This window comes from Schistocerca piceifrons, chromosome 3, assembly GCF_021461385.2.
Source record: "Schistocerca piceifrons isolate TAMUIC-IGC-003096 chromosome 3, iqSchPice1.1, whole genome shotgun sequence".
Lineage (NCBI taxonomy): Eukaryota > Metazoa > Arthropoda > Insecta > Orthoptera > Acrididae > Schistocerca > Schistocerca piceifrons.
In genome coordinates, this window is record NC_060140.1 from 605699923 (window position 1) to 605725287 (window position 25365).

At 36.7% G+C, this 25365-nt stretch overlaps 1 pseudogene; it reads left to right on the forward strand.

Moving 5' to 3' along the window:
- The first annotated feature begins 16614 nt into the window (after nucleotides 1-16614).
- LOC124788886 lies at nucleotides 16615-23116 on the forward strand (annotated as a pseudogene).
- Nucleotides 23117-25365: the final 2249 nt, after the last annotated feature.

Here is a 25365-nt window from a genome sequence, read left to right on the forward strand (position 1 = left end):
TGTTTACTAAATTTTAAAGACATGTATAACACTTTATTTACAAAATTTCACATCTGATCTCATCAAGAAATTTATTGTACCACATTCATGGTTTCAATTTTTAACTGTTTACTTGCATTACTAACACTGAACAAAATGTGTTTTGAAAGCTGCATTTTTAATGTTGGTTGAGTAAAGTCTAAGTGATGACCTATTACAATGTGGTGTTTTGTATCATTTCAATAGAGTGATGTGGAGCCTTACATTTACCCGACAGATGAATTATGTTTGCAGACTAAACGTAATATACTGATTAAATATTTAGGAGAATTCAACAGTTTGTGATTTTGTTATTTGTTTTTGTATGTAATGAGTGTACAGTGGGATGGTGTTTGTCTTCAAGGTGCAGCAGTGATTACAGTATCTCCACGAGTAGAAGTAGGGGAAGGCATCATAAAATGACATACTAAATTCAGCCACAATAAGCACACTTAACTTTGTGACTATGTCTCATATTATGCATGTGTAGGTGTATCTCATTTACTTCATTGCAGAAATATTGATGTTCTGGTATTCTCCATGCTGCTGCAGTATCAATGTCTACTAAAAGTATCAGGCTAGGAACAAGTTTTGAAACTGTGAAGTAGTTATATTTTAGAAGTCAGTTTACTCAGACAGACAGCAAGACTTTCCCTCTGTAAACTGAATAAACACTGACATTTCATGTGGCTTCAGCCAAATCTCATGAATAACATTTCAATAGGGCATTATATTTTCTTACAATTACAGTTTCATTAACTAATGAATTTTTAGATGGAAACAGCATTGACACTTTCCAATTTTCCATGCAAGATATTCATTAGCTAACAAATTTTGAGATGAAAACATCACTGACAACTTCCAAAGCTCTTCACAAGATATTAATTTCATGAACCAATCAACATTTTTATGTGTAATTACATATTCATTTATATAATGGAAGGAAACATTCCACGTGGGAAAAATTATATATAAAAACAAAGATGAGGTGACTTACCGAACAAAAGCGCTGGCAGGTCGATAGACACACAAACAAACACAAACATACACACAAAATTCAAGCTTTCGCAACAAACTGTTGCCTCATCAGGAAAGAGGGAAGGAGAGGGGAAGACGAAAGGAAGTGGGTTTTAAGGGAGAGGGTAAGGAGTCATTCCAATCCCGGGAGCGGAAAGACTTACCTTAGGGGGAAAAAAGGACTTTGCCTTTAAATATGTCTGCTTGTGTCTGTATGTGTGGATGGATATGTGCGTGTGTGCGAGTGTATACCTGTTCTTTTTTCCCCCTAAGGTAAGTCTTTCCGCTCCCGGGATTGGAATGACTCCTTACCCTCTCCCTTAAAACCCACTTCCTTTCGTCTTCCCCTCTCCTTCCCTCTTTCCTGATGAGGCAACAGTTTGTTGCGAAAGCTTGAATTTTGTGTGTATGTTTGTGTTTGTTTGTGTGTCTATCGACCTGCCAGCCTACATATTTATTTATTTATTTATATACATGTTCCATAGATCTGTACATGTGAGCAAGTCACTCAGATGTGGAACGTGTCAATGTACATAATAAAATACATAGAATAAAGACATTGTTATAGTATTAATAACAGTGCACAAAAGTCATACTTATTAGCTTAAAAACTAGTCAACATAAATGTGAAGATAGCAGTTTCATATTTAGGGCATTATTGTATCTATTTTAACCTTGAACAGTAATCAAAACTTCCCACTTTGGGTTTAAAAGTGACCCAAAAATGGAAATGAGAAAAACAGGAATTTTTACATTAGGGCATTATTACATTAGTTTAACAGTAAACAGTGTAAAAAAATTTAAAAACATCTTTCCAATCTGGGTTTTACTTATTTCTCTGAAAGAATTCCTCTAGTGAATAAAGTGAGGTCTCAAGTAAATAATTTTTCAAGCTATGTTTAAATACTGATGTACTACTCCTTATACTTTTGATGCTGTTGGGTAGGGAACTGAAAATTTTCGTTCCAGTGTACTTTACCCCTTTCTGAATAAGTGTCAAGTTCTTTAACTCACAGTGGAAATCCTATTTTCTTCTGGTGTTATGTTCATGATGTAGGCAATTCGTTTCATACAGAGTGGGGTTATTTATTATGAAGCACATCAGTGAATATATGTACTGAGATGTTGCTGTCAGTATTTCAAGTCGTTTAGAGAGATTTCGACATGAGGTTCGTGGGGGTACACCACAAATTATTCTTATTGCTCTTTTTTGTGCTGTGAGGATTTTCTTTGCGGCAGGTGTATTGCCCCAGAAGATGATGCCATAACACATGACTGGATGAAAATAGCAAAAGTAAGCTGACTTTGAGATGGTAATGTCATTGAAGCGTAACAAAATTCGTAAAGCAAATGTTGCCAACGTCAGCCGTTTTAGTGTTTGTAGAACGTGATGTTCCCAGTTCAGCTTACTGTCCACGTATACGCCTAGGAATTTTGATAAGTACACTTGCTTTATCATCTGATCATTCTGTGTGATAACTATTTCTTTTGGGTTTTGTGGGTTGTCTGGAACTGGATAAAATAGTTTTTTTTTTTTTTTTTTTTTTTTTTTTTTTTTTTTTTTTTTTTTTTTTTTTTTTTCACGTTTATTGAAAGGGAGTTAATACTAAACCAACCCAGAACTTCTTTAAGGATATCATTGACCTCGGATTCTAAGTCAGTAGTTGACACATTATCCACCACAATGCTCATATCATCAGCGAATATTGTAAATTTACACTGCTTATTGATGGATAAAGGCAGGTCATTAACATATATGAGGAACAGCAAGGGCCCAAGCACTGATCCCTGTGGCACTCCATGCTGCACAATTCCCCACTCAGAGTCCACTATATATTGTGATACACTATCTGAAACATCTAGAATAATCTTCTGCTTCCTATTTTCGAGGTACAATTTTAACCAGTTCCCTACAGGTCCTGTAATTCCATAATGACAGGCCTTCTTGAAGAGTATCTGGTGATCTACACAGTTGAACGCCTTTGATAGGTCACATAAGACACCAATTGGCAGCCTCTTGCTGTTTATAGACTCTAGAACATCATTTGTGAATGAGAAAATTGCGTTATCTATTGAAACTCCCTTTTGAAAACCAAACTGCTAACTGTTAATGATGTTCAGGTCACCAAGGTGTGTCACAATCCTGTTGTACAGAGCTTTTTCTAGGACTTTTGAAAATGTTGTTAATAGAGAGATATGGCGATAGTTTGACACATTTGTAGCATCCCCTGCTTTGTACAGGGGCCTGACAACAGAGTATTTCATTCTGTCTGGAAACACTCCTTGTTGCATGGATGTGTTGCAGATGTGAGACAAAACTTCGGTCACTTCACTACAGCAAGTCTTCAACAGCTTGCTTGAAATATCATCGGTATCAGCAGAATGTTTATTTTTCAAAGACTGTATGATTTTTTTGATTTCATTGGCAGTAATGGGAAACACACTTATTTGACTTAAAGTTTCTGGAAAATTATTTTTCATTATACAGGCAGCTTTATCTACAGAACCATGGCAACCTATCTGTGATGGGACAGTTAAAAAATGTTGGTTAAAGATTTCAGCAATTTCCTCACTATTAGTTATCTCTGAGTTGTCAACAGTTAAAACAATATTTTTGTCTTTGGTGTAGTTTACAGTCCCTGTTTCTCTCTTTATCACATTCCAGATTGTTTTAATTTTATTTTCAGAATTAGTAATTACAGATGCTATACACATACTTTTAGAGTTTTTAATTACTTTGGCAAGAATTTTACAGTAGAGTTTATAATGTTTTAGCTGAGCAGGGTTGTTAGAAGTCTTTGAAGCTATGTAGAGTTGTCTTTTTCTCTGACAGGAAGCTATGATGCCCTTAGTGAGCCATGGTTTTTTTGCAGACCTAGCAGGTTGGACTCTGTATGACTTTTTTGGAAATGCACTTTCAAAGGTACCTGCTATCTCATTTGTGAATAAATTGTATTTTGAATTAGCAGTTTCTGCTAGATAAACAGGTGTCCAGTCAGTATGCTAAAGACGTGATCTGAACATTTGAATAGCTTCCTCACTTATTTTCCTTACTGTTTTCCATCTAAGTGAGGTGTCACTCAGAGGAATTCCCAAGCTGTTGAAAGTAACTCGTTGTCCGTCATGGTCAGACAGACCATTTATAACCATCTCAATATTAATATGGTTGACATTACTCTGATCAACAAAAACATTATCAATGAGAGTACTGGAAGAGGTTGTGGTTCTGGTGGGCGAGCTAACCACGGGAACAAGGTTGTACGTGCACATGAGATTTTCAAACTCCACCTTGCAGGGAGGATTAACCAAGAAATCTATGTTAAAATCCCCAACAACTACCATGCCCCTATTTTTTCTACTTAAGTACAACAAAAGAGTATCTAATTATTTAACAAACACTAAAATTACCACATGGTGCCCTGTAAACTGCCACAACTGTTAATCTGGAGACAGTGTCTGGCACCTCTATAGTACATACTTCAAAATGTAGCTCAAAGCACAATCTTTGTACATCTATTGCCGTGAACAAGACATTGTTTTTTACATATACAGCTACTCCTCCTTTGTCCATATTGTTCCTGTAATAAGACGTTGCCAAAACATAGTTGGGAATAGGGACCGCTTCAATACCAGCAGTGATGTGGTGTTCTGTTAGACACAGAATGTGGGCACTGTTTATACCTTTTGTGTCTTCTATATTTGCTGTGAACTGATCCAGCTTGCAGTATAGGCCTCTTATGTTCTGATGAAACACTGTTAACTTTTGTTTGTCTTTAATTGTATTGCTGTTTGAGTGAACTTTCGTTTGTGTATTAATTACTTGTTGCAGATTTTTGTTACTGGACCAAATCCTGCTAGAGTTGGCCCAACTCACTAGTTTCCCTCATTAGTTAGGGCTATGACTGGTCTGCTTTCATGATCGTTATTGTTTAGGCCTATTATTTCATGAAAAGCTTTTCCAGAAAGCAATTACATATATAAATATATGTATGAACTACTGTGACAGTATAGTGAATTAAACATTGCCAACATGTTCTCTGATACTTTACATTAAGTACTTTTTAGTGAGCTAAGCATTTTATTTATAAAAGTCATGATATGTGGATTTTGGAGTTCGTTTATGTTCCAATAATGATGAAACATTTGGTAACTGTAAATTTTAATCAATATTTTACCATTTTCATTACTTAACAGTTTAACTACAAGTTCTTATGAGTAAGGGTGTTCTACTGTTAAGTATATATGTGTGTACAATAAACTAAATTTGTATCTTGTGAGTAAATGCAATATGTGTTTAAACATCATAATCCATTTTGGAAAGTGGAATCTCCCCTCTCCTTCCTTCTTCCATCTATTGTCTACATTAAACACTTCTCAGTCATAGTAATTAATACCAAAGTCTTTTGTGATGGTTTGAGAGGAGTGAAGATTACAATAAACTTTCAAGTTTACTTAGCTTGTCATGTTGAAGTGGCTGCAGTTCTTCTTGTCTAGGGGTGTGATTCTCGGAGCTGAAAATCAAACATCACGTCCTCACAGTTGGTTTGGAATAAATAAATTGGAAGACAGTTGTCGCATAATTTTTTGCGTATTTATATTTTCATATTTTAGTATATCATACAGTATTTTGATTTTTCTCATTAACAAAGCCAAAATTACACTGTCTTCACCTATTACACGTGAATACATCCAATCACATCAGAAACAAGATTATGACTCTCACCCTCTGCAGAATAACAGTGTTCCAATGGGCTTACAATTTTTCTTAACAAATGAATTCCTATTAGCTTTTGTTACAGTATTAATTTTGATTACTATTTCATAAATGAATCCAGAAAGAAACATAGTAAACAGTACAGGATTGCTTTATTGATAATAGAAATTTTAAATTGTGTAAATAACTCAAACTAAAATATTTTGTAAAATAATTCCTTGTCATTAATTTTAGCTTGAAATAGAACATACTGTGTATAAAATTATATGAAAGTTTCCAGAAAAGCTACTGAGATAATATTGACATGTCCAAAATTTAAAAAAAAAGAATATTGCTGGTATTGACAGCTACTATTGAGGAAAAGTAATTCTAGAGGCAGATGTTGCATTACAACATCCCCCGTACATAATATGGAAACAACATATTTACAATATTTTGTGACATAGAGTTTGCCAGATGGTGTACAAAATGATCCCAAAAGATAGAATACAGACTGTCAAAGTTAAATTACAAAATTACAAGAAAATTTTAGGTGGTATGATCATCACTTCCCTATGAACATAAGTATAGGTTAGCTTTCAAAACACTGCAGAAGGCATACAAGGAAATATATAGCATCCGACAAATTCCTGATTACAATGAACAGAGTTCTTCATGCTTACAATTTGTTTATAGTCCAACTAAGTATGAAACCTGACAAGTGAAATGGCAAAATTAACATACAGTGACAATTTCCAAAATTATCAACAAAATTCACATGAAGTTACTCTTGCATATCTTGCTTCATACAAAATGGTATAATCTAGTGTAATCTTTGTCTCTTTCAGCATTACAATGAATGAGGTTTAAGTGTCTGTTAATGTTATGTAAAAATGAATAATAAAATACTATAGAAAAATGTTACCATAATAACATAATACAGGGTGATTCAAAAAGAATACCACAACTTTAAAAATGTGTATTTAATGAAAGAGACATAATATAACCTTCTGTTATACATCATTACAAAGAGTATTTAAAAAGGTTTTTTTTTCACTCAAAAACAAGTTCAGAGATGTTCAATGTGGCCCCCTCCAGACACACGAGCAATATCAACCCGATACTCCAACTCGTTCCACACTCTCTGTAGCATATCAGGCTTAACAGTTTGGATAGCTGCTGTTATTTCTCGTTTCAAATCATCAATGGTGGCTGGGAGAGGTGGCTGAAACACCATATCCTTAACATACACCCATAAGAAAAAATCGCAGGGGGTAAGATCAGGGCTTCTTGGAGGCCAGTGATGAAGTGCTCTGTCACGGGCTGCCTGGCGGCCGATCCATCGCCTCGGGTAGTTGACGTTCTGGTAGTTACGGACAGATAAGTGCCAATGTGGTGGTGCTCCATCCTGCTGAAATATGAATTGTTGTGCTTCTTGTTCGAGCTGAGGGAACAGCCAATTCTCTAACATCTCCAGATACTGTAGTCCAGTTACAGTAGCACCTTCGAAGAAAAAGGGACCAAAAACTTTATTGGCTGAATTGGCAAACAAATGGACAACTAAATGAAACTTTATAGCTCCCTTAATTCGCCGACAGATAGTGCTTAGCTCTGCCTTTTGTCGTTGCAGAGTTGTAAATTCCTAAAGTTGTGGTATTCTTTTTAAATCCTCTGTATATTGAACATAATACAAAAGTGAAATATTGTTCGTGCAAACGTAGTAAATACCACAAGTGTAAGCATATTAACCACCACAAAGTGTAATTCGGATCTACAGAAGTATCTGATACATAACATATTAACTACAAGAACACTGGCTACACTAGTTTATAGGTCTCATTAACCAATATACTTAACATTGTTTGATCTCTATCAGTGTTAGTAACAGGCTGATAATTAAGAACGAAGTTATGCCAGAAGCACTGCTTCAAATCAGCAACTTAAGAAGCAAGTACAATTTTAGTGCAATATAGATGTTACAGAACATATTACAGAAAAATATCTACTATACATTTCATAACCTATACATACATGAGGACATGGCATATGCATATCAAAATCTAAAGCACAAATCTATTACACAACAGAACTATATAGTTGCATAAACCTGCACATATAGTGTGGCATAGATGGAAACTCGATTAATAGATAAGACAGAACTTTAGGAATCACACCATCTTACATACTACATTCCTGACAATGGAGGAAGAAAAAAATTGATACTTATGGATCACATCCATAAGATTTCCATTCAGTGATATTACATAATCCAAAAAACTTCTTAAATTTAGGTTATAAGAGCCTGTATGCATTACCATGGGGATTTTCAAGAATTTCAAATGGTTGTATATAAATATAGAACAATTTCTTTATCTCACATATCAACACTTTAGAATTCTCTCTGGATTTCACCAACTCAATATCTCCTACCTCCAACATAGAAAATCTGCCTTTACCATCATGTCTCTGCTTTCTCCTATCCCCCTGTTTTCTCATCTCCCTAACACACTCTTCTCTTTCTTGCAGCGTCAGAATTTTACATGATGGAAACTCAACATTCTCAGAAATAAAGTCAGCTGGTCTGCAATTACACATGATTTCATGTGGTGAAAAACCTGTTGAAGGATGTTGTAAGCTGTACATAACATCCTCAAAATCACTGGCATAATCTACAACAGGTATGATTCTTACTACAATATTTTTTAAATAGTCTGCCAATCTCTCTCAAATATTTTCGGCAGGATTACTTGACAGATCGTACACGAAGGTTAGAATATGCCTTATTTTTTGTGTGATCAACAAAGTTTTTCCAAGCTTGTGTGTAACTGAGAACTATTGTCAGATAAAATTGTTTTAGCAATACACACCTTATGAAAATATGTTTTCATACATAGAAATGATATGCTTACAGGTAGATTTCTTAAGAGGAAACTGCTTTGTGAACTTTGACAATAGATAAACCACCACAAAAACATGACAAAATTCATTCTTAGGTTTAATCAAAGGTCCACAGACATGAGGTCTACGTTACTCTTAGGCAGTATGTTTTGCATTTGGCCTCTACTTGTTTGGTTACTTACTTTAATTCTTTGGCATCTGTCACAACTGTAATTCTCCTTTTTGAATCTCCCTCCTATGTTATAAAAATAGATGTTTTCCTGAATCTTTTGTGTACATTTGGTTGATCCACAATGACCAAAACTCTCATGTGTATAAATAATTAAAGTATCAATACATTGTTCTGACCAACATAGTTTCCAATCATCTGAGTCAGTCTTACATCTCCTGAATAAAGTAACCATGTATACCTTATAATATTGTTCAGTCTTTTCTCCTCCTTTCTTACACAAAATTCTCTTAACCAGTTTCCTATTTCAGTCATGATTTTGATACCTGTGGATAACTTTGCAAATTTTGAAGATCTTTTTTCCTCTTGCACACTGCTCAAGTACATACACTACTGGTCATTAAAATTGCAACACCATGAAGATGGCGTGCTACAGATGCAAAATTTAACCGACAGGAAGAAGATGCTGTGATATGCAAATGATGATTAGCTTTTCAGAGCATTCACCCAGGGTTGGTGCCGGTGGCAACACCTACAATATGCTGACATAAGGAAAGTTTCCAACCGATTTCTCATACACAAACAGCAGTTGACCGGTGTTGCCTGGTGAAACGTTGTTGTAATGCCTCGTGTAAGGAGGAGAAATGCATACCATCACGTTTCCAACTTTGATAAAGGCCAGATTGGAGCCTATCATGCTTGTGGCTTATCGTATCATGACATTGCTGCTCGCGTTGGTAGAGATCTAATGACTGTTAGCAGAATGTGGAATCGGTGGTTTCAGGAGTGTAATACTGAACCCCGTGCTGCTTCCCAACGACCTTGTATCACTAGCAGTTGAGATGACAGGTATCTTATCCACATGGCTGTAATGAATCGTGCAGCCATGTCTCGATCCCTGAGTCAACACGTTTGAAAGACAACAACCATCTGCATGAACAGTTCAACAATGTTTGCAGCAGCATGGACTATCAGCTCAGAGACCATGGCTGCGGTTACCCTTGACACTGCATCACAGACAGGAGTGCCTGTGATGGTGTACTCAATGACGAACCTGGCTGTATGAATGGCAAAACATCATATTTTCAGATGAATCCAGGATCTGTTTACAGCATCATGATGGTCACATCCCTGTTTGGCGACATCGTGGTGAACACACATTGGAAGCGTGTATTTGTCATCGCCATACTGGCATATAACCCAAAATAATCAATTCTTTAGCAGGCTCTCCAAAAACAACCCTCAACTTTCACTATCCAATCTGTACTGAGAATTATATTTCCTTCCAGTCTAGGAATCACTCAGTATTCATGTTCAAAGGTCTTGTCTTCTATACTAAAAGTTAAAAGCAACTGACATTTCACCAATTTGCTTTGCTTACCTGTAGCTTCTCTCATCTTTACACCTACAATGGACATTTCCACAAAATTCTTAGTATACTTGACCTTGTCTCTAAATTGTTCAGGTATACAACAAATCAGACTACCTGTATCAATCAAACAGTTGCCTAACCACTGATCAATCTTAATTTTAATGTAAGGACACCCAGAAACTGAATCATCCTCTCTGTTGTCAGACACTTTATGTAGGAGATCATGTTCAGTTTCATCAAATGCTACATCCACACCATCTTCACAAGGTTTTATCAAATTTACAGGCACCATGAGATTACTTTGATTACTCATGTTGTCAGGTAAATATTGAACACAATGAATAGATTCCATTACACAACTAACATAATTCATCACAGAAGGAACACAAAACACATTTCTGTCGAAATTACACTTCCTGCTTAGATCCTCTTTCACTTCATTCCACAAATTGGGATACGAATTCTGACTAATCACAGCTAACTTATTCCAGAATGCATCTTTATTTAAATTATCAACAATCAGTCCCAAACAAACTTCAAAAAGTTTTCACCTTTATTCTCCAGGCTCACAAATACCTCACCTCTACTGTTTGGATCATTACTCTGCATGACAGTAATGAAAAACTGTCTGACTGGACTGGTATTCCATGACCCTTACTTTGAGAGGAGAAAAGATTACAATTAACTTTCAGGTTTACTTAGGTTGTCATGTTGAGATGGCTCCAGTTCTTCTTGTCTAGGGGTCTGATTCTTGAAGCTGAAAATCTAAAATCAGGTCCTCACAGTTGGTTTGAACTAAATAAACTGAAAGATTGTTGTTGCAGAATTTTGTACATAAATATATTTTCCACTGACTTTCTTACATTTTAGTATGTGGCATCGATCCACGGATCAATAGGCCAGAACACTGTATGTGTATTATGTCTTCGAGTTGATCTTTGTTTTGTATACTTCCAGGACCTGAGTTCCCACCTAGTCTTTGACCTGTACGTTTGCCGTGTAATAAAAGTATTGCTCATTAGAAGAGAGAACCGTGGTCATTACCTTACCACCTTGATGTCTCCTTCAGTGGCCCACAATGTCGATGTGAATGTGCTGGAAGCAACTGGGAGAAGCAGTGAAGCTACCTAGTGGGGGCGATGTGTGCCGCGAAACTTTATTTTGTTGGCACGGAATGCAGGCACGGGCACAGGCTTGGCAGTCGAGATGCATGTGGCACCAGACGAAGCACTCTGAAATAAGTCTGCTAGAGGCTCTCACACCTGGATGAACTAGGTTGTGTAATTTGTCGAACACTTGTCTCTGTAGATGTTTGGGTATGAAGGGACGCAGTGTACCAGTTGATTCGTCACACCAAAACTCGCCTATGACACCGGAAAAGGTGGATTGCACAGGTCTGAGTGACGAGCTGTGATCAGAAATAAGGTCCATAGTGTCTGTGTGAGCAGACTGCAGCTCAGGCAAGTTAGAAAGGTCTATCAGAGTTGTGAGACCGCTGACACGAGACAAAAAAATCTGCGACCACATTATCTGCACCCTTGATGTATCATATGTCAGAGGAAAATTGCAATATAAAGTCCAAATGACAGAAGCATCTCAGTGGACGGTCGGTCAGGAAATTCTTTACAGCAGCAACCAAAGGTTTATGGTCAGTTAAAATGTAGAAGTCCCTACCCTCAACCTCGGCATGAAAGTGTTTCACAGCCTCGTAAACTGCCAAGAGCCCCCCACCAAAGGCTGAGTACTTTTTTTGAGTGCCGTTGAGCTTCTTAGAAAAGAACAGCAAAGGAGAGTAGTATCTCTGACAGTTTGGCTGAGGACAGCACCTACTGCGGTATCACTGGCATTCGCGGTAATTAAAAATGTAGCATCCGGATGCGGGTGGGCAACAGTTGTTACGTTTGCTAGTAGGTGCTTCAGTTTGTCAGAAGCTTGTTCCATGGCAGGGGTCCAGGGTACTGGGCGGATACTGGTCATATTTTTGCCAGCAAGGGCGTCTGTTAGGGGGGCCTGAACCTCGGCTGCTGCAGGCAAGTGCTTCCTATATTAGTTAACTGTTTCAATGAACCTGCGCAGCTCCTTAAATGAGTGAGGGCATGGAAAATCCAAAACAGGTTTGACTTTATTCTCAGGAGGAGTGAGGCCCTTAGCTGACACGATGTAGCCTAAGAATCTTACCGAAGTCTGGTGCAACTGGAGCTTATTATTATTCAGTTCAACACCGGCAGTGGTAAGAGTGTCTTTAACAATCTGCAAATATTCCTTGTTCTTTTGCAAAGTAGGACTGAAAATAAGAATGTCGTCCAAGTAAATGAAACAAAAATCCAGATGAAACAACACCTTGTTTATGAATCTCTGCCAAGTTTGTGCAGTGTTGCAGAGGGCAAAGGGCATGAACCGGTACTGGAAAAGGCCGAAAGGTGTTGTAACAGCTGTGTTTTCAATATCCTCTGGTGCCATTGGAATTTGATGACAGGCCCTCCTACAGTCCACTACCATGAAATATTTGGTGCCTGCAAGAGCATGGTTAAAATCCACAACATTAGGAACTGGGTACTTGTCCATGATAGTACAAGAGTTCAACTTAGTATAGTCGCCAACCATATGCCAGGTGCCATCGCTTTTCGTGACAAAGTGGATAGGCGAGGCCCAGCATCCGGCAGATGGTTTGATGACGCCGGCTGTTAAAAGATCGTCTATTTGTTCGCGAGCCACTTTCATGAGTTCTGGCTTGAGACTGCATGGTGGGCAAGAGATAGGCAGTCCATCTTGCAAGTGAAGTTTGTGGGCAGTTCCGTCTGACCAACAGAAACGCACGATGCGGGACATGAGGCAACTGTCTGTGGAATAGCGTGCGCGCGCGGCCACTAGGCTGCGTTGTGGCGCGGACGGCGAAAGTTTGCGTAAGTGAGAACTGTTGGGTGGCTGGGAGTGACAAACCTACACGAATCAAGGTTGGTACACTGTTTATTAGTAACCGAAGGCACCGCTGTCGAGCTTGGTGGCAGTAGCGGGCACGAATGAACAGCTGATGGCAGTAAATCAAAAACATTAACCTGTGCCTGGGAAGTTAGCTGCCCAAGCGAGGAGGGGGATGAATGTGCGCTCGAATTAACACAGTTAGAGCTGGCGGGAGTGCAGACACTGTGCAGTTTATGTGGCAGACGGTCACAAATGCACTCAGGCGCAAGAACACTGTAGTGGCACCAACTAACCTAGTGTGTTGCCGAGGCGTCGTCTGCTGCAAGCTGCTGCCGTGCCGAAGATAACTCATTACTTAAGTCATTGAGGCGACAGCGTAGCTCAAGTTTTTTCAAGCCCAGGCATGTAGACTCAACACGCTCCATGAGCCAATTATTGGTCCATGACAAGAGCTCAGAGGAGGATTTATTACACTTCCTAGCCAGGTGGACCTGTTTAGCAGTACTATTGACACTCGACAAAACTCATGGGATGTGTTCCTGCGTAAGGTGGTAGAACACTGTATTTCTGATGAGGTCAGGCCACAGTCATAGAAAGTCAATGCCCAAAATGGGATCGTCAATTTCAGCCACCAGGAAGGACCACCTCAGGTTGCACTTAAGCGAGAGGGACACTGCATATGAAGTAGGACCTAAGCACGACAAACTAGATAAGTTTACAGCACACAGGACAGTTTTGTGTAGTCTGATCTTTTTGGTAGCAGGACGAGATGGAAGTAGGGAAACATCTGCGCCTGTGTCAATGAGAAAGTTTGTGAAAGAGTTTAAGTCGCAGACGTAGACTCGTCCATTTGAAGCATTAGTGTTGGACACCGAATGGAGCATGGGATGGCGCCTGTTGTTTACGTCGTAGGAGGTGGTGCCACTGCCTACCTGTGGTTGAAGTTTGTGTAGGAGAATGGCGGTTTACAATTGCATGCTTGTTCCGTGCATTCTGCATGGAAGAAACAGTATTTATGGGCGGACGTCTGCTCCTGCGAGTGGTCAGACGGCGGGCGCCCAGAATCTTCTGCAGAGTTAGATGTGCTGTTGTTGTGTGGACGTGAAGATGCCAGTAGTGCGGCGAGCTTGACAGACTTAGGTTTAGTGGGGCGTGCTTGTTGTGGCCCTGGTTGTGGTTGGAAACTGGTGTAGCTGCCGGACTGCTGGGCACGGCGTTCACGTAGTAGATCGGAGTAAGCTTGGTAGGTGGCGCACAAGCATTCACTACTTAGTCTATCTTCGTAGGTGGAGATGACCATTTGGACAGACAGATACAGCTTTTCCGTCCAAATCTCGGTGAGCGTGGCGTCTGGCATGTCGCATTCACCGATGAGAAGTCGAAGGCATCACCACAGCTGGAATGGAGATCTGTCGCCAATGCGTTCTTCATGGACGAGCTGTCGAATGTTTTCTCTTCTTGTCTTGGAGACACATTCCAGTATTGCTTGTTTAGCTGTAGCTTACTTCTTGTTTAGAGGAGGTGACTTAACCAGGTCATAAATTAAGTCGACACGGTCGTGGAGGTGGTTCATGAGCCATGTGAAACAGGTGTTGTCATCAAGTGCACAGACACTGAAAGTTTTCTCGACCAGGTTGAACGAGAATTGTGGGTGGGCAGGTTTGAATGCTGGAAGTTTCGGTAGATTCGAAGAACTGGCTGTCGAAGAATGCAGGCAGCCACTCGCGGAAACAGGAGTAGGCAAGTCAAAGTTAACTCTGCGTTGTGAGGGCAGTAGAGAGGAAGCAGACGTGCCAGCTGTGTTCATAGTAGCTGTGTTCATAGGGGAAGCGAAATCCGTTAGCAGGAACTGGCGTGGAGCGAAGCAGGACCGGTTGTTGTGGCGGAAGGTCAAAGTGGTCATGGTGGTTGCTTGACATTTTATTATGCAATTGGTCCTCCACATCTGCAGTGAAATTGTCCATCACAGAGTCATTGATGAGCTTGGTGGAACCTGATGTGCTCAAGTTACTGCACTGATGAACACTCGGTGTAACAGGCTGGGGAATGTCCATCACGTAGTGTACAAGTGGTGTGGAGTGATATACATGTGGAGCTTGCACATTCAAAAAGGCGTCCTGTTGTGGCACATTATGAAAACTATGCTCCCCACTATTTACAGTACTTGCTTTAAAGTTCAGTATCAGTGTGTAGTGGTTTGTTGTGCTGCTGTGCATCGAAAACTGAAGCACTTTGGGGCTAACAAAGCCAGAGTTGGAGATCGCTGGTGTCATGTTCAAACCACTGCACCTGACGAGATCCCTGGGTTCTCGAGGCTATACGACTGCGGAAATTCACATCGGGCACTGACTACAGCTGGCATGCTTGAATTTAGTTGCTGTTGCTGGTGAAAACCGGGCAGTGGTTGCGTATTCTAGAAGGCCATTGTGTAGCGGACAAAGGTCCACGCAGAATGCGGAAGCCGGCATGGTAGTCTCTTTGTACTCGGTTCGATGGATTATTCGAACTTTGGGGTCACCACTGAAGGAGATATCAAGGTGGTAAGCTAATGACCATGGTTCTCTCTTTTAATCATCAATACTTTTATTGCACGACAAATGTACAGGTTGAAGACTATGCGGGAACTGAGGTCCTGGAAGTGTATCCAAAACAAAGATCAACTCAAAGACATAATACACATATGATGTTGTGGACTATCAATCGGTGGATCGACACCACAATATTTTCCTTTGTTGTTTGATTTTTTTGTATTATTTTATGTTTTATGTTTTTATTATTTTGGGTTTTTAGTTAAGATACCTATGTTTTTGGTTCATCTATGACTTCCTAAGGTTCTATTTCTGGTAGAATGGTTCTTGTAAGTTTATTGTTGAAGTTAGGAAGTTATGGAATTTTCCATGTTATGAAGGTTATTTCTTATTTGGAGTTGAAGTTTAATTGTTTCTGGTTATCTTTGAGATTATCTTGTGGTGTTGTTTTTAGATTTATTTGTTTTTACCAAGCTGATATAATTGCTTATGCTTCTGTTGCTCATATAAGAATTGTTATTGCTGGCTTGATAACCATGAAACGATGGGGTTGTATAGATGAACTATCTTTGTTGCTGGGTCATTCTTTATATTCTTCTGGTTTGTTTTGTTTATCTAATATTATTTATGAGCATTTAGGTAGATGAAGACCATTAATTAACAAAGGTATAAGTAATTTAGTGCCTACAATGGTTTTGTGGTGATTTCTTTTAAGATCATCAAATATGGCTTATTCTTCTTCATTAAATTTGATAGGTGAGTTAAGATTATTAACTAGAATTATGTCTTGATCTTCTATTACATTTTTGCTTCTTATTTTTTTAATCATTATTTTAGAGCTGTTTATACTTTATAGATATATTCTTATTTTCAGCATGGTAATTATTATTCTTGGGATTAATCTTGTTCTCTTGGTTACTTTCAGGAATATCATCTTTTACTTTAACATTGATTGCCTTTAAATATTTTTTGTTTTAAAAGGGTGAATTTGTTTAATATGCTAAAGTATTTTATTTAAAAATATTGTTTTGTGTGATCAATGATATGAAATTTTTCATCTTAGGCTATGTATTCATTTTCTATTTGGTTTTTAGGTTTTTTCCTTTGTATTTCTCTAGAACCATCATTTTTATTTTGGGTATTTATCATTTAATCATTGATTATAAAGTTTTTGTTGAGTAAGATTTTTTAATTTAAATGGTTTTATGGTTGTGATGACTTTAATTTAGAGTGAATATCTCTAATTTTTATGTCTTTTGTCATATATAGTTCTTCTTTGGAAATTTATTATAGAAAGGATAATATATCAGGTGTGAAGAATATAAATTATTTTATTATCATTGTTTTAATATTTATTCTTTCAATAGGGTTTTTAACTATTAGTCCTAATTTGATTAGAATTTTATTGGGTTGATATGGTTCGGGATTGGCTTCTTACTGTTTAGTTATTTACTATCAAAATGTAAAGCCTTATAGTGCCAGTATATTTACCGCTTTATGTAATCGGATTGGTGGTGTTACTTGTTTTAATTTCTATTGCTTGAATATTAAATTTTGGTGGTTGGAATTATATTTATTATTATGACTTTAATTCAAGTTCTTTTTAAATAAGGCGTATTACTATATTAATTGTTTTAGCTGCAATAACTAAGAGAGCTCAGATTCCTTTTTTCCTTGCTTCCTACTGCTATAGCTTCTCGTACTCCTGTTTCTGCCTTGGTTCATTCTTCTACTCTTGTTTCTAGAACTACTTACCCCCAAACTATGCATACCACAATACTAACATCTCTTACTCTTTCTGAGCTCAACATCTCACTCATTATAGATTAGATAGAGAGATGCTGACTCAGTTTTTCAGGATAGCCAATGGGAAGTTGCAGTACAGAAAATGGCCCAAAGATCAACAGTGTGTGTGTGTGTGTGTGTGTGTGTGTGTGTGTGTGCATGTGTTTGTTTGTGTTTGTGTGTATAGTGAGTGAAATGTTATGAAATGATGTGTATATAGTGTGTGCAGTGACTGATAGTGAGATATGAGTGAACAGTGTGGCATTACATTATTTAATAAGTTATTTGTAAAAAAAAGTATTGTATACCAGGAGTAAATCTAATGATTACGTCCAACTAGAAGTCTGCAAATGAATGTATTTACGAATTAGCTTATTTTAAATTGGTCTAAACCTGTAAATACTTTGACATAACCTATATCCTTGTAAATAGATATCTACAGATGAATAAAGATACTACTACTACTACTACTACTACTACTACTACTACTGCTACCTTTAACTTCCATTTCTTTTAATGTTTCTAGTTTGTCTTTTTGTGCTTTGCCTTTCTTGGCTGAGTTTTATTCAAAGGATTTAATTCTTGAGATGGTTTTTTGAGATGAATTGTTTTATTTTTTCCTAATTTTTTTCTACAGGTTTAACTGCTTCTTATTCTTTTCGTTTATATTATTATTCATTATCTGGAGATAATTTTTAGTTGAGATTTTCTTTTGACGATAAAGGTTGTTATATTTATTTGGTATAACTGGTTTATTGTTTGTTGCTGTTTTGGTGGTAGCCTTTTGTCTTGATTAACATTTCTTATTCCTTATGTGAATGCTTTGCCTTATTATTTGAAATTTTTTATAGTTATTGTTGTTGTTTTAGGTGCTGATTTAGGTTATCTTATTTCTAAGATTAATTTTTCTCATAATTTATTTTATTTGAATATGTTGTCTTTTGTTAGATTTTCTCATTCTACATGATTTATATCTTCCCTTTAAACTTATTTATTTATTTATTTCGAGCTCCATAGATCCATATGGGAACATATCCATGGATTTAGAATGAGTCAAGGTTTTTACAGATTATTGCTTTGTGCACAGAGACATTGATCCTATCATTAGATTAAAGAAACTGTGAAGTTTAGCATATACCCTTACATATTAGTTTAGATACAGGACATCTGAAAGAATATACAGTCATACATAAATCTGGGTATTGTTCTTAAGTTATACAGGCATCATATACAGACATACATAAATTTGGGTATTGTATTAAGTTACACTGTACTTACAGAGTATGATTAATCAACTGTAGAGGTCACACAGTAAGGTTTAAGCACAAACAAGAGATTCTATGCATTTTTGATAAGAAATTCATCAATACTGTAACAAGATTCATCTAAAAGGAACTGCTTCAGATTTTCTTTAAACTTCGGCATCTTTCCAACCATGATGCAAGTATAGCTATCCCACCTGACAGACAAGATTTAACTGGTGAAATAGTAAACGATGTTTTTCAGAAAATCATTAAGTGGTTCTCTGCAAATGGGCTCTCACTAAACTTTGACAAAACACAGTATATACAATTCCACACAGTAAATGGAATGACCCCATTAATAAATATAGACTTCAATCAGAAATTGGTAGCTAAGGTATAAGATTCAAAATTTCTAGGTGTATGCATTGATGAGGGGTTGAACTGGAAAAAACACACTGAGAATCTGCTGAAACATTTGAGTTCAGCTACTAATGCTATTAGGATCATTGCAAATTATGGCGATATACATCTGAGTAAATTAGCTTACCACGCCTATTTTCATTCTCTGTTTTCGTATGGTATCATATTCTGGGGTAACTCATCACTGAGTAAAAGCGTGTTCTTCGCACAAAAGTGTGTAATCAGAATAATTGTTGGAGCTCATCCAAGATCATCCTGCAGATACTTATTTAAAGAGCTAGAGATCTTCACTGTAGCCTCACAATATACATGAAATTTGTTATTAACAATCCGAACGAATTTAAAAGTAATAGCAGTGTACATGCCTACAACACTGGTAGAAAGGATGATCTTCACTACTCAAGGTTAAATCTAACTCAGGCTCAGAAGAGTGTAAATTATGTTGCCACAATAGTCTTTGGTCACTTACCTAATAGCATCAAAATTCTCACAAATAGCCATATAGCATTTAAAAGGAAATAAAAAGAATTTCTTAATGGCAACTCCTTCTACTCATTAGATGAATATTTGGAAAAAAAATATTGAATGTCATGTAATATTTTGCCTATTGTAATATCTTGTATAGACACCTTTTATTAACCTGACACGTTCCACATCATTACAAAGGGTCGTATTCATGATCTATGCGACAAGTACTAATCTAATCTAGTTATTTAATGTGTGGTGGGAGGGCATCAAAAATCTTGGTGCCACTGTATAAAACCCCCTTCTGGACCATGCTTTTCGTTTTTACCTCATAATGGATATCCAGTTTCCTTCGGGTGTTATAACTGTGGTACGAGCTATTGATTTTGAATAAGTTGCTATTTTTTGAAACAAAGCACATCAGGGAAAAAATATATTGGGCAGGTGTTGTAAGGATTTGTAGAGCTCTAAACAGATCCTTGCACGAGTGCCTAGGATGTATTCCACACATAATTCTTATTGCTTGCTTCTGTGCATGGAACACATTTTTGCTATTGGTTGATTTCCACAAAATAGGCCAAGTTAGTGAAAAATAGCCAAAATATGCATTTTTTATTGTGCTCATTTCCTTAGTGTCTGAAATTATTCTTAAGGCAAATGTTGCTGAGCTTAGCCTTTTGCACAGATCTTGATTATGGTGGTGCCACTTCATTTTGCTACCTATATGCAGACCCAAGAATTTGGAGGACTCAACCTTCGAAATCTCGTGCTCACCCATTTTTAGGTTCATTTTATTAGTAACATTTGTGTTAGAAGAGAAATGAATGTAATTTGTTTTTTTTAGGTTGACTGTAAGGCCATTGGTTTCAAACCAGTTTGTCAAATCTGCAAAAGCTTTCTTTGCAGCCTCATTTGACACATTCCCTGAGAGATTATTAACTGATAAAGTGGTGTTGTCAGCAAACATGAGTATTTTCCCATATTCTGTACATAGTGCTAAGTCATTCATAAATATTAGAAAGAGCAGTGGGCCCAATACTGAGCCTTGAAGTACTCCTGCAGTAATGGAGCCCCATTCTGAAGATACCTGGCCACCATGCAGTCCTTCCACGATTACTTTCTGCTTCCTACCACACAGATAGGATTCAAGCCACATGCCTACAGTTCCACCCATTCCTAGGGTCTTGGCATTACTCAAGAGAATATGGTGACTTAAACTGTCAAAAGCTTTTGACAGGTCACAAAATATTCCAACTGTCATCATATTATTATTTATGGCTTCCATAACACTGTCAACAAAGGCATGTATTGCATCCACAGTTGATACCCCTTTCCGAAAGCCAAACTGGCTACTGCTGAGAATGTTATGTTTACGAAGATGCTCAACCATTCTGCTATGCACCAATTTCTCTAGTACCTTGGAGAAAACTGTGAGTTATGAAACTGGTCGATAGTTTGCAGCCTCAGTCTTTTCTCCCTTTTTATAAATTGGTCGTATAAGCCCATATTTTAGCCTGTCGGGAAAAACACCTTCTTCCAATGATGTATTACTAATATGGCAGAGGACTGTACTTATTTCTTTACAACAGTATTTCAGTATCTTGCTGGAAATGTTGTCAGGTCCAGCAGAATTTTTACATTTTAAAGACATAATTATTTTTTCTAATCCTATCAATGTAGTTTTTCGAAGATGCATCTCATCTATTTTGTTAGTTAAGGTGTTATGCAAGTATTGTGTAGCTTTCTTTACAGAACCCTGGCATTCCATTTGGTCGGTGACTGTTACGAAATGATTGTTAAAGATATAGCCACCATTTTGGGAGCAGCCACCAAAAGGCTCCCAGTTCTTAAGCTGATCACTTCTTTGGCAGATAGGCTTTTCCCCGTCTTGCTTTTAACATATTTCCATATGGTAATCATTTTGTTATTTGATTTGTCAATTTCCTTTTTTAGATACATGCTTTTAGATTTCTGGATCACCTTCCTTAATACCTTTGAGTACACTTTATATTGCCCCATCACTGCAGTATTGTTAGACTGCCTGGCTGAGGCATACAATTCTCTCTTTGTTTTACATGAAATTTTGATGCCCTGGGTATACCCATGGCTTAAATGCAGGGTTACATTGATTTTCTCTGACTCTTTTATTTGAAAACACCTCCTCAAAAAGATTTGATGTTAAATTAATAAATATATTAAATTTTGTGTTGACATCTGCTGTGTTCAATACTTCAGACCAGTCAACTAACTGTAGCTTCTGCCTGTATGTCTCCATTGTTTCTTTAATTATTGGTCTCACATTTTTCCAGATAGCTTTTGGTTTTCTGTTAAGATTTAAATGGGAGATTGTCAGAAGTATAGCATCATGGTCTGACAATCCATTTAGGACTTGACTGACTGTCAAGCTACTGTGCCTAGACTTATCAACAAACACATTATCAATTAGAGTACTGGAGAGGTCAGTTACCCTAGTGGGAAATTCAACTACTTGCATTAGATTTTAACAGCTGATTAGTTGCTCCAGCTCCATTCTGTCATAACTTTCATTCAAGAAATTTACATTAAAGTCACCTAGTATATGACTGAAATGTTTTTTCTGTTCAATTTTGATAACATTGCTTCAATCTGTTGAGAAAGAATCCCTGCAGGTGCTCTACAAATTGATAATGTGACTACTGATACACTATTTGTTGCCAGTTCTATACCACATACTTCAAAGTGCTGCTCAATACAGAATTTGCTTACATCAAGAGTTCTAAATACTACATTATTTCTAACATAAATCACTGTTCCATCCCTCTCCGTGTTGGATCTTCTACATGAAAGTTTAGAAAAATTGCAGCGATTTGGGTCAAATCCACATTCAAATGGTGATCTTTTTTCTCAATCATTGATTTTTTTATAGTGTTGTTGCGAGTATTATGACAATTAAATTCAATTCAATTTATTATCATCCATTTTATCATACACATGATAGAGAAACTGTCGCATAGAAGGAGAAGGAGAGAGAGAGAGAGAGAGAGAGAGAGAGAGCATGATTTATATTTTTAACAGTTAAGGGAAATAATATTTTCTTAATTACACTTTAATATTTTCTTAATTATACCTCATGTATTTTGTCTTCTTTTTACATGCAAGATGGGAAAAAAAATTTACAAGTTTTAAACAAAAAAGTCCATTAAGGAAAATAAAATTTTTTTATTAGACTTTAACAGTTTCATAATTACACTTCACATATTTTGTCTTCTTTTTACATGCGAGTTAAAAAAACAACAAAGGTTTATACAGAAAAATAAAAATATGAGCACTATCTGTTTAGATAGCAAAGAAATTCATGAGCATTATAGAAACTTTGACCTGATACTAGTCTCTTTAATTCTTTTTTAAATGTATGTAAGTTTTGTATGCTTTTTATTTATTTTGGTAAGGCATTGAACATTATTTTGGGTAGATGCATCACATTATTTTGGTGCAGGACTTTTGAATGTATGTTTTTATGGAAATGATGCCTGTTTCTGGTTTTATAGTTGTGTACTTCACTGTTTAGAGAAGAGAATTCTTGATTGGACTCAGGAAACACATTGATTAGATGAATAAACTAGGGAGTGTCAAAATTTTCAACTCCTTAAAAGGTCCTCTACATGGATCTTTGTAGGCAAAACCATTCATAATACGAATAGCTCTCTCTTGGAGCTTAAAACAACTTTTTGTGAAACCTGTATTCCCCCAAAATATAATACCATATCTTAGATTACTATGTATGTAAGAGTAGAAGGCACATAGTACTGTTTCAAAATTGCAGTTTTCCTTAAGTTTTCTTAACATATAACAGAATTTACTAAGTTTTTTATTCAATAGTTCAACATGTTTTTCCCATCTTAAGTTAATGTCCAGCCATACATCTAAAACTTTTGTAAAGGAAGTTTGTTCTATTAGACTTTTGCCAATCTCTACTCTTATGTTACTTTTTACTTTGTTCCTCATATGACTAAAATTCATTTAAGTGGATTTTTTTTTGTCATTTATAATTAAGTAATTGTCCTTGAACCATTCGGCTGCCTCATTTGTTGTTGAAGTTATTTTTTCAAGTAGGTCAGCTTCACTAATTTTCTTGATAAAAAGTCTGCCTTTTCTGATAATTGTTCGTTGGTCAGTTTTTTGCTGCATGAATAACTTTTCTGTAGACTTTTCTGTAGCAACTAAGATATGGCTTTATGCTGCATTATACTTTGAATGCCAACCCAGATTCGTAAGAGTACCTGCAGATTTCTTAATTTCCACAGTTAACCATGAATTAGATTTGAGAGTGATTTTTACATTTCTAAGAGGATAATAAATCTAATAAAAAGTCTTGTAGATAGAACTAAGACTGTTATTCTTGATTTATATCAGTCTTTCTGATTGGAAGTCAAATGTTTTATTTATACAAGAAAACAAATTATCTATCTCATCAATAAATTGAGATTTATAGGAATAATCATACTACATCTACGAAGTGTCAATATCATGCTGCTGCTTTGAATCCAAAGTGATGCCTTCATGTGAACTGGTTTATTGAATGTCAAAATAAGCATGTTGTCAAGAAGATTGTTCTACTAGTTACATTAAGTCCAAGGAACCCAGTTGCAACAAAGAAACACTGGAGAAACCTATTCTAAAATATTTCTATACTACAGAATTCTACTGAACTAAATCACAGGAATGTCAAAGTAGAATGTTTCTGATTCACTTATAAACTACATATAGGATAGAAGAAAAGTTGGACTGTCTCAGGAAACACGAAAAATGAGACAGGCAGCTGGGGTAGCATTACTGCCACATAATGAATTCAACACAGAATGTTGAACCCCTACTTGCTTGTAGGTCTTACTTCTGATTCAATGCACATTATAGTAGGTTCCTCCTCTCTTTTAACACGATAAACAATTCTACATGCACCATCATTCAACATCTCACTAGAATTAGAAATGACACCCATCTTACTACTAACATTTACATTACCCTTACCTGTTATTACAGCAAATTTATATACACATGGCTCTTCATCACTACCTGTTATGGTGTGAGCCAAAATAGGGACATTATCTAATTTAAATGGTTTAATCCAGAATTAAAAACATTTCCATTTCTTTTACTTGAATTTCTCCTACCATTTCTGTGCCCATTCTGGTTAACCTTCACCCAATCAGTCTTTGAATTTCTATTGTAATTGGTCCTTTTCATCTTATTTACCAGAAGTTCCTTCACTAATTGAGTATTGTCATCAAAATTCCTCCAACGATCTTCCACTCAGGGCTTCATGCTATCCATTTTATCAACATAATTCAATAAATCATTAATATGACCCCTAGGGGCTGCGACAAGCAATTCTCTAACTTTCTCAGGTGACTTAGTTTCTAAACCCACAATTATTGATTCACTAACCAGGCCTTTGACCAGATATTTCAGTTTGTTTATCCAAAGCTGACAGAAAACTTTCACAGTACTCTACCTAGAGTCAAATCTCTCTCTAAAAAAATTCACTCAAAATTGTCTGCAGCTTCTCTTTGGACCAATATTCGTCTAAAAATGCTTTCTCAAAGCTTTTCCACAAAGTACAGCTATCAGCTACCTGAGCTGCTCATCCATAACATCCCCTTTCAAAAAACATCTCACAAAAGACATTTTCTCTTTGTCATTCCATGTATCAAGCAAATCATTAAATTCCCCAATGAAATCCAGTGGATGCTTTTCCCCATATAGTTCAAAATTATTAAATTTCTTACAACTAACAAATGATGGACTGTTTTGGACACTACATATTCTATGTTTTTGATTTTGTACCTCTTCCACCT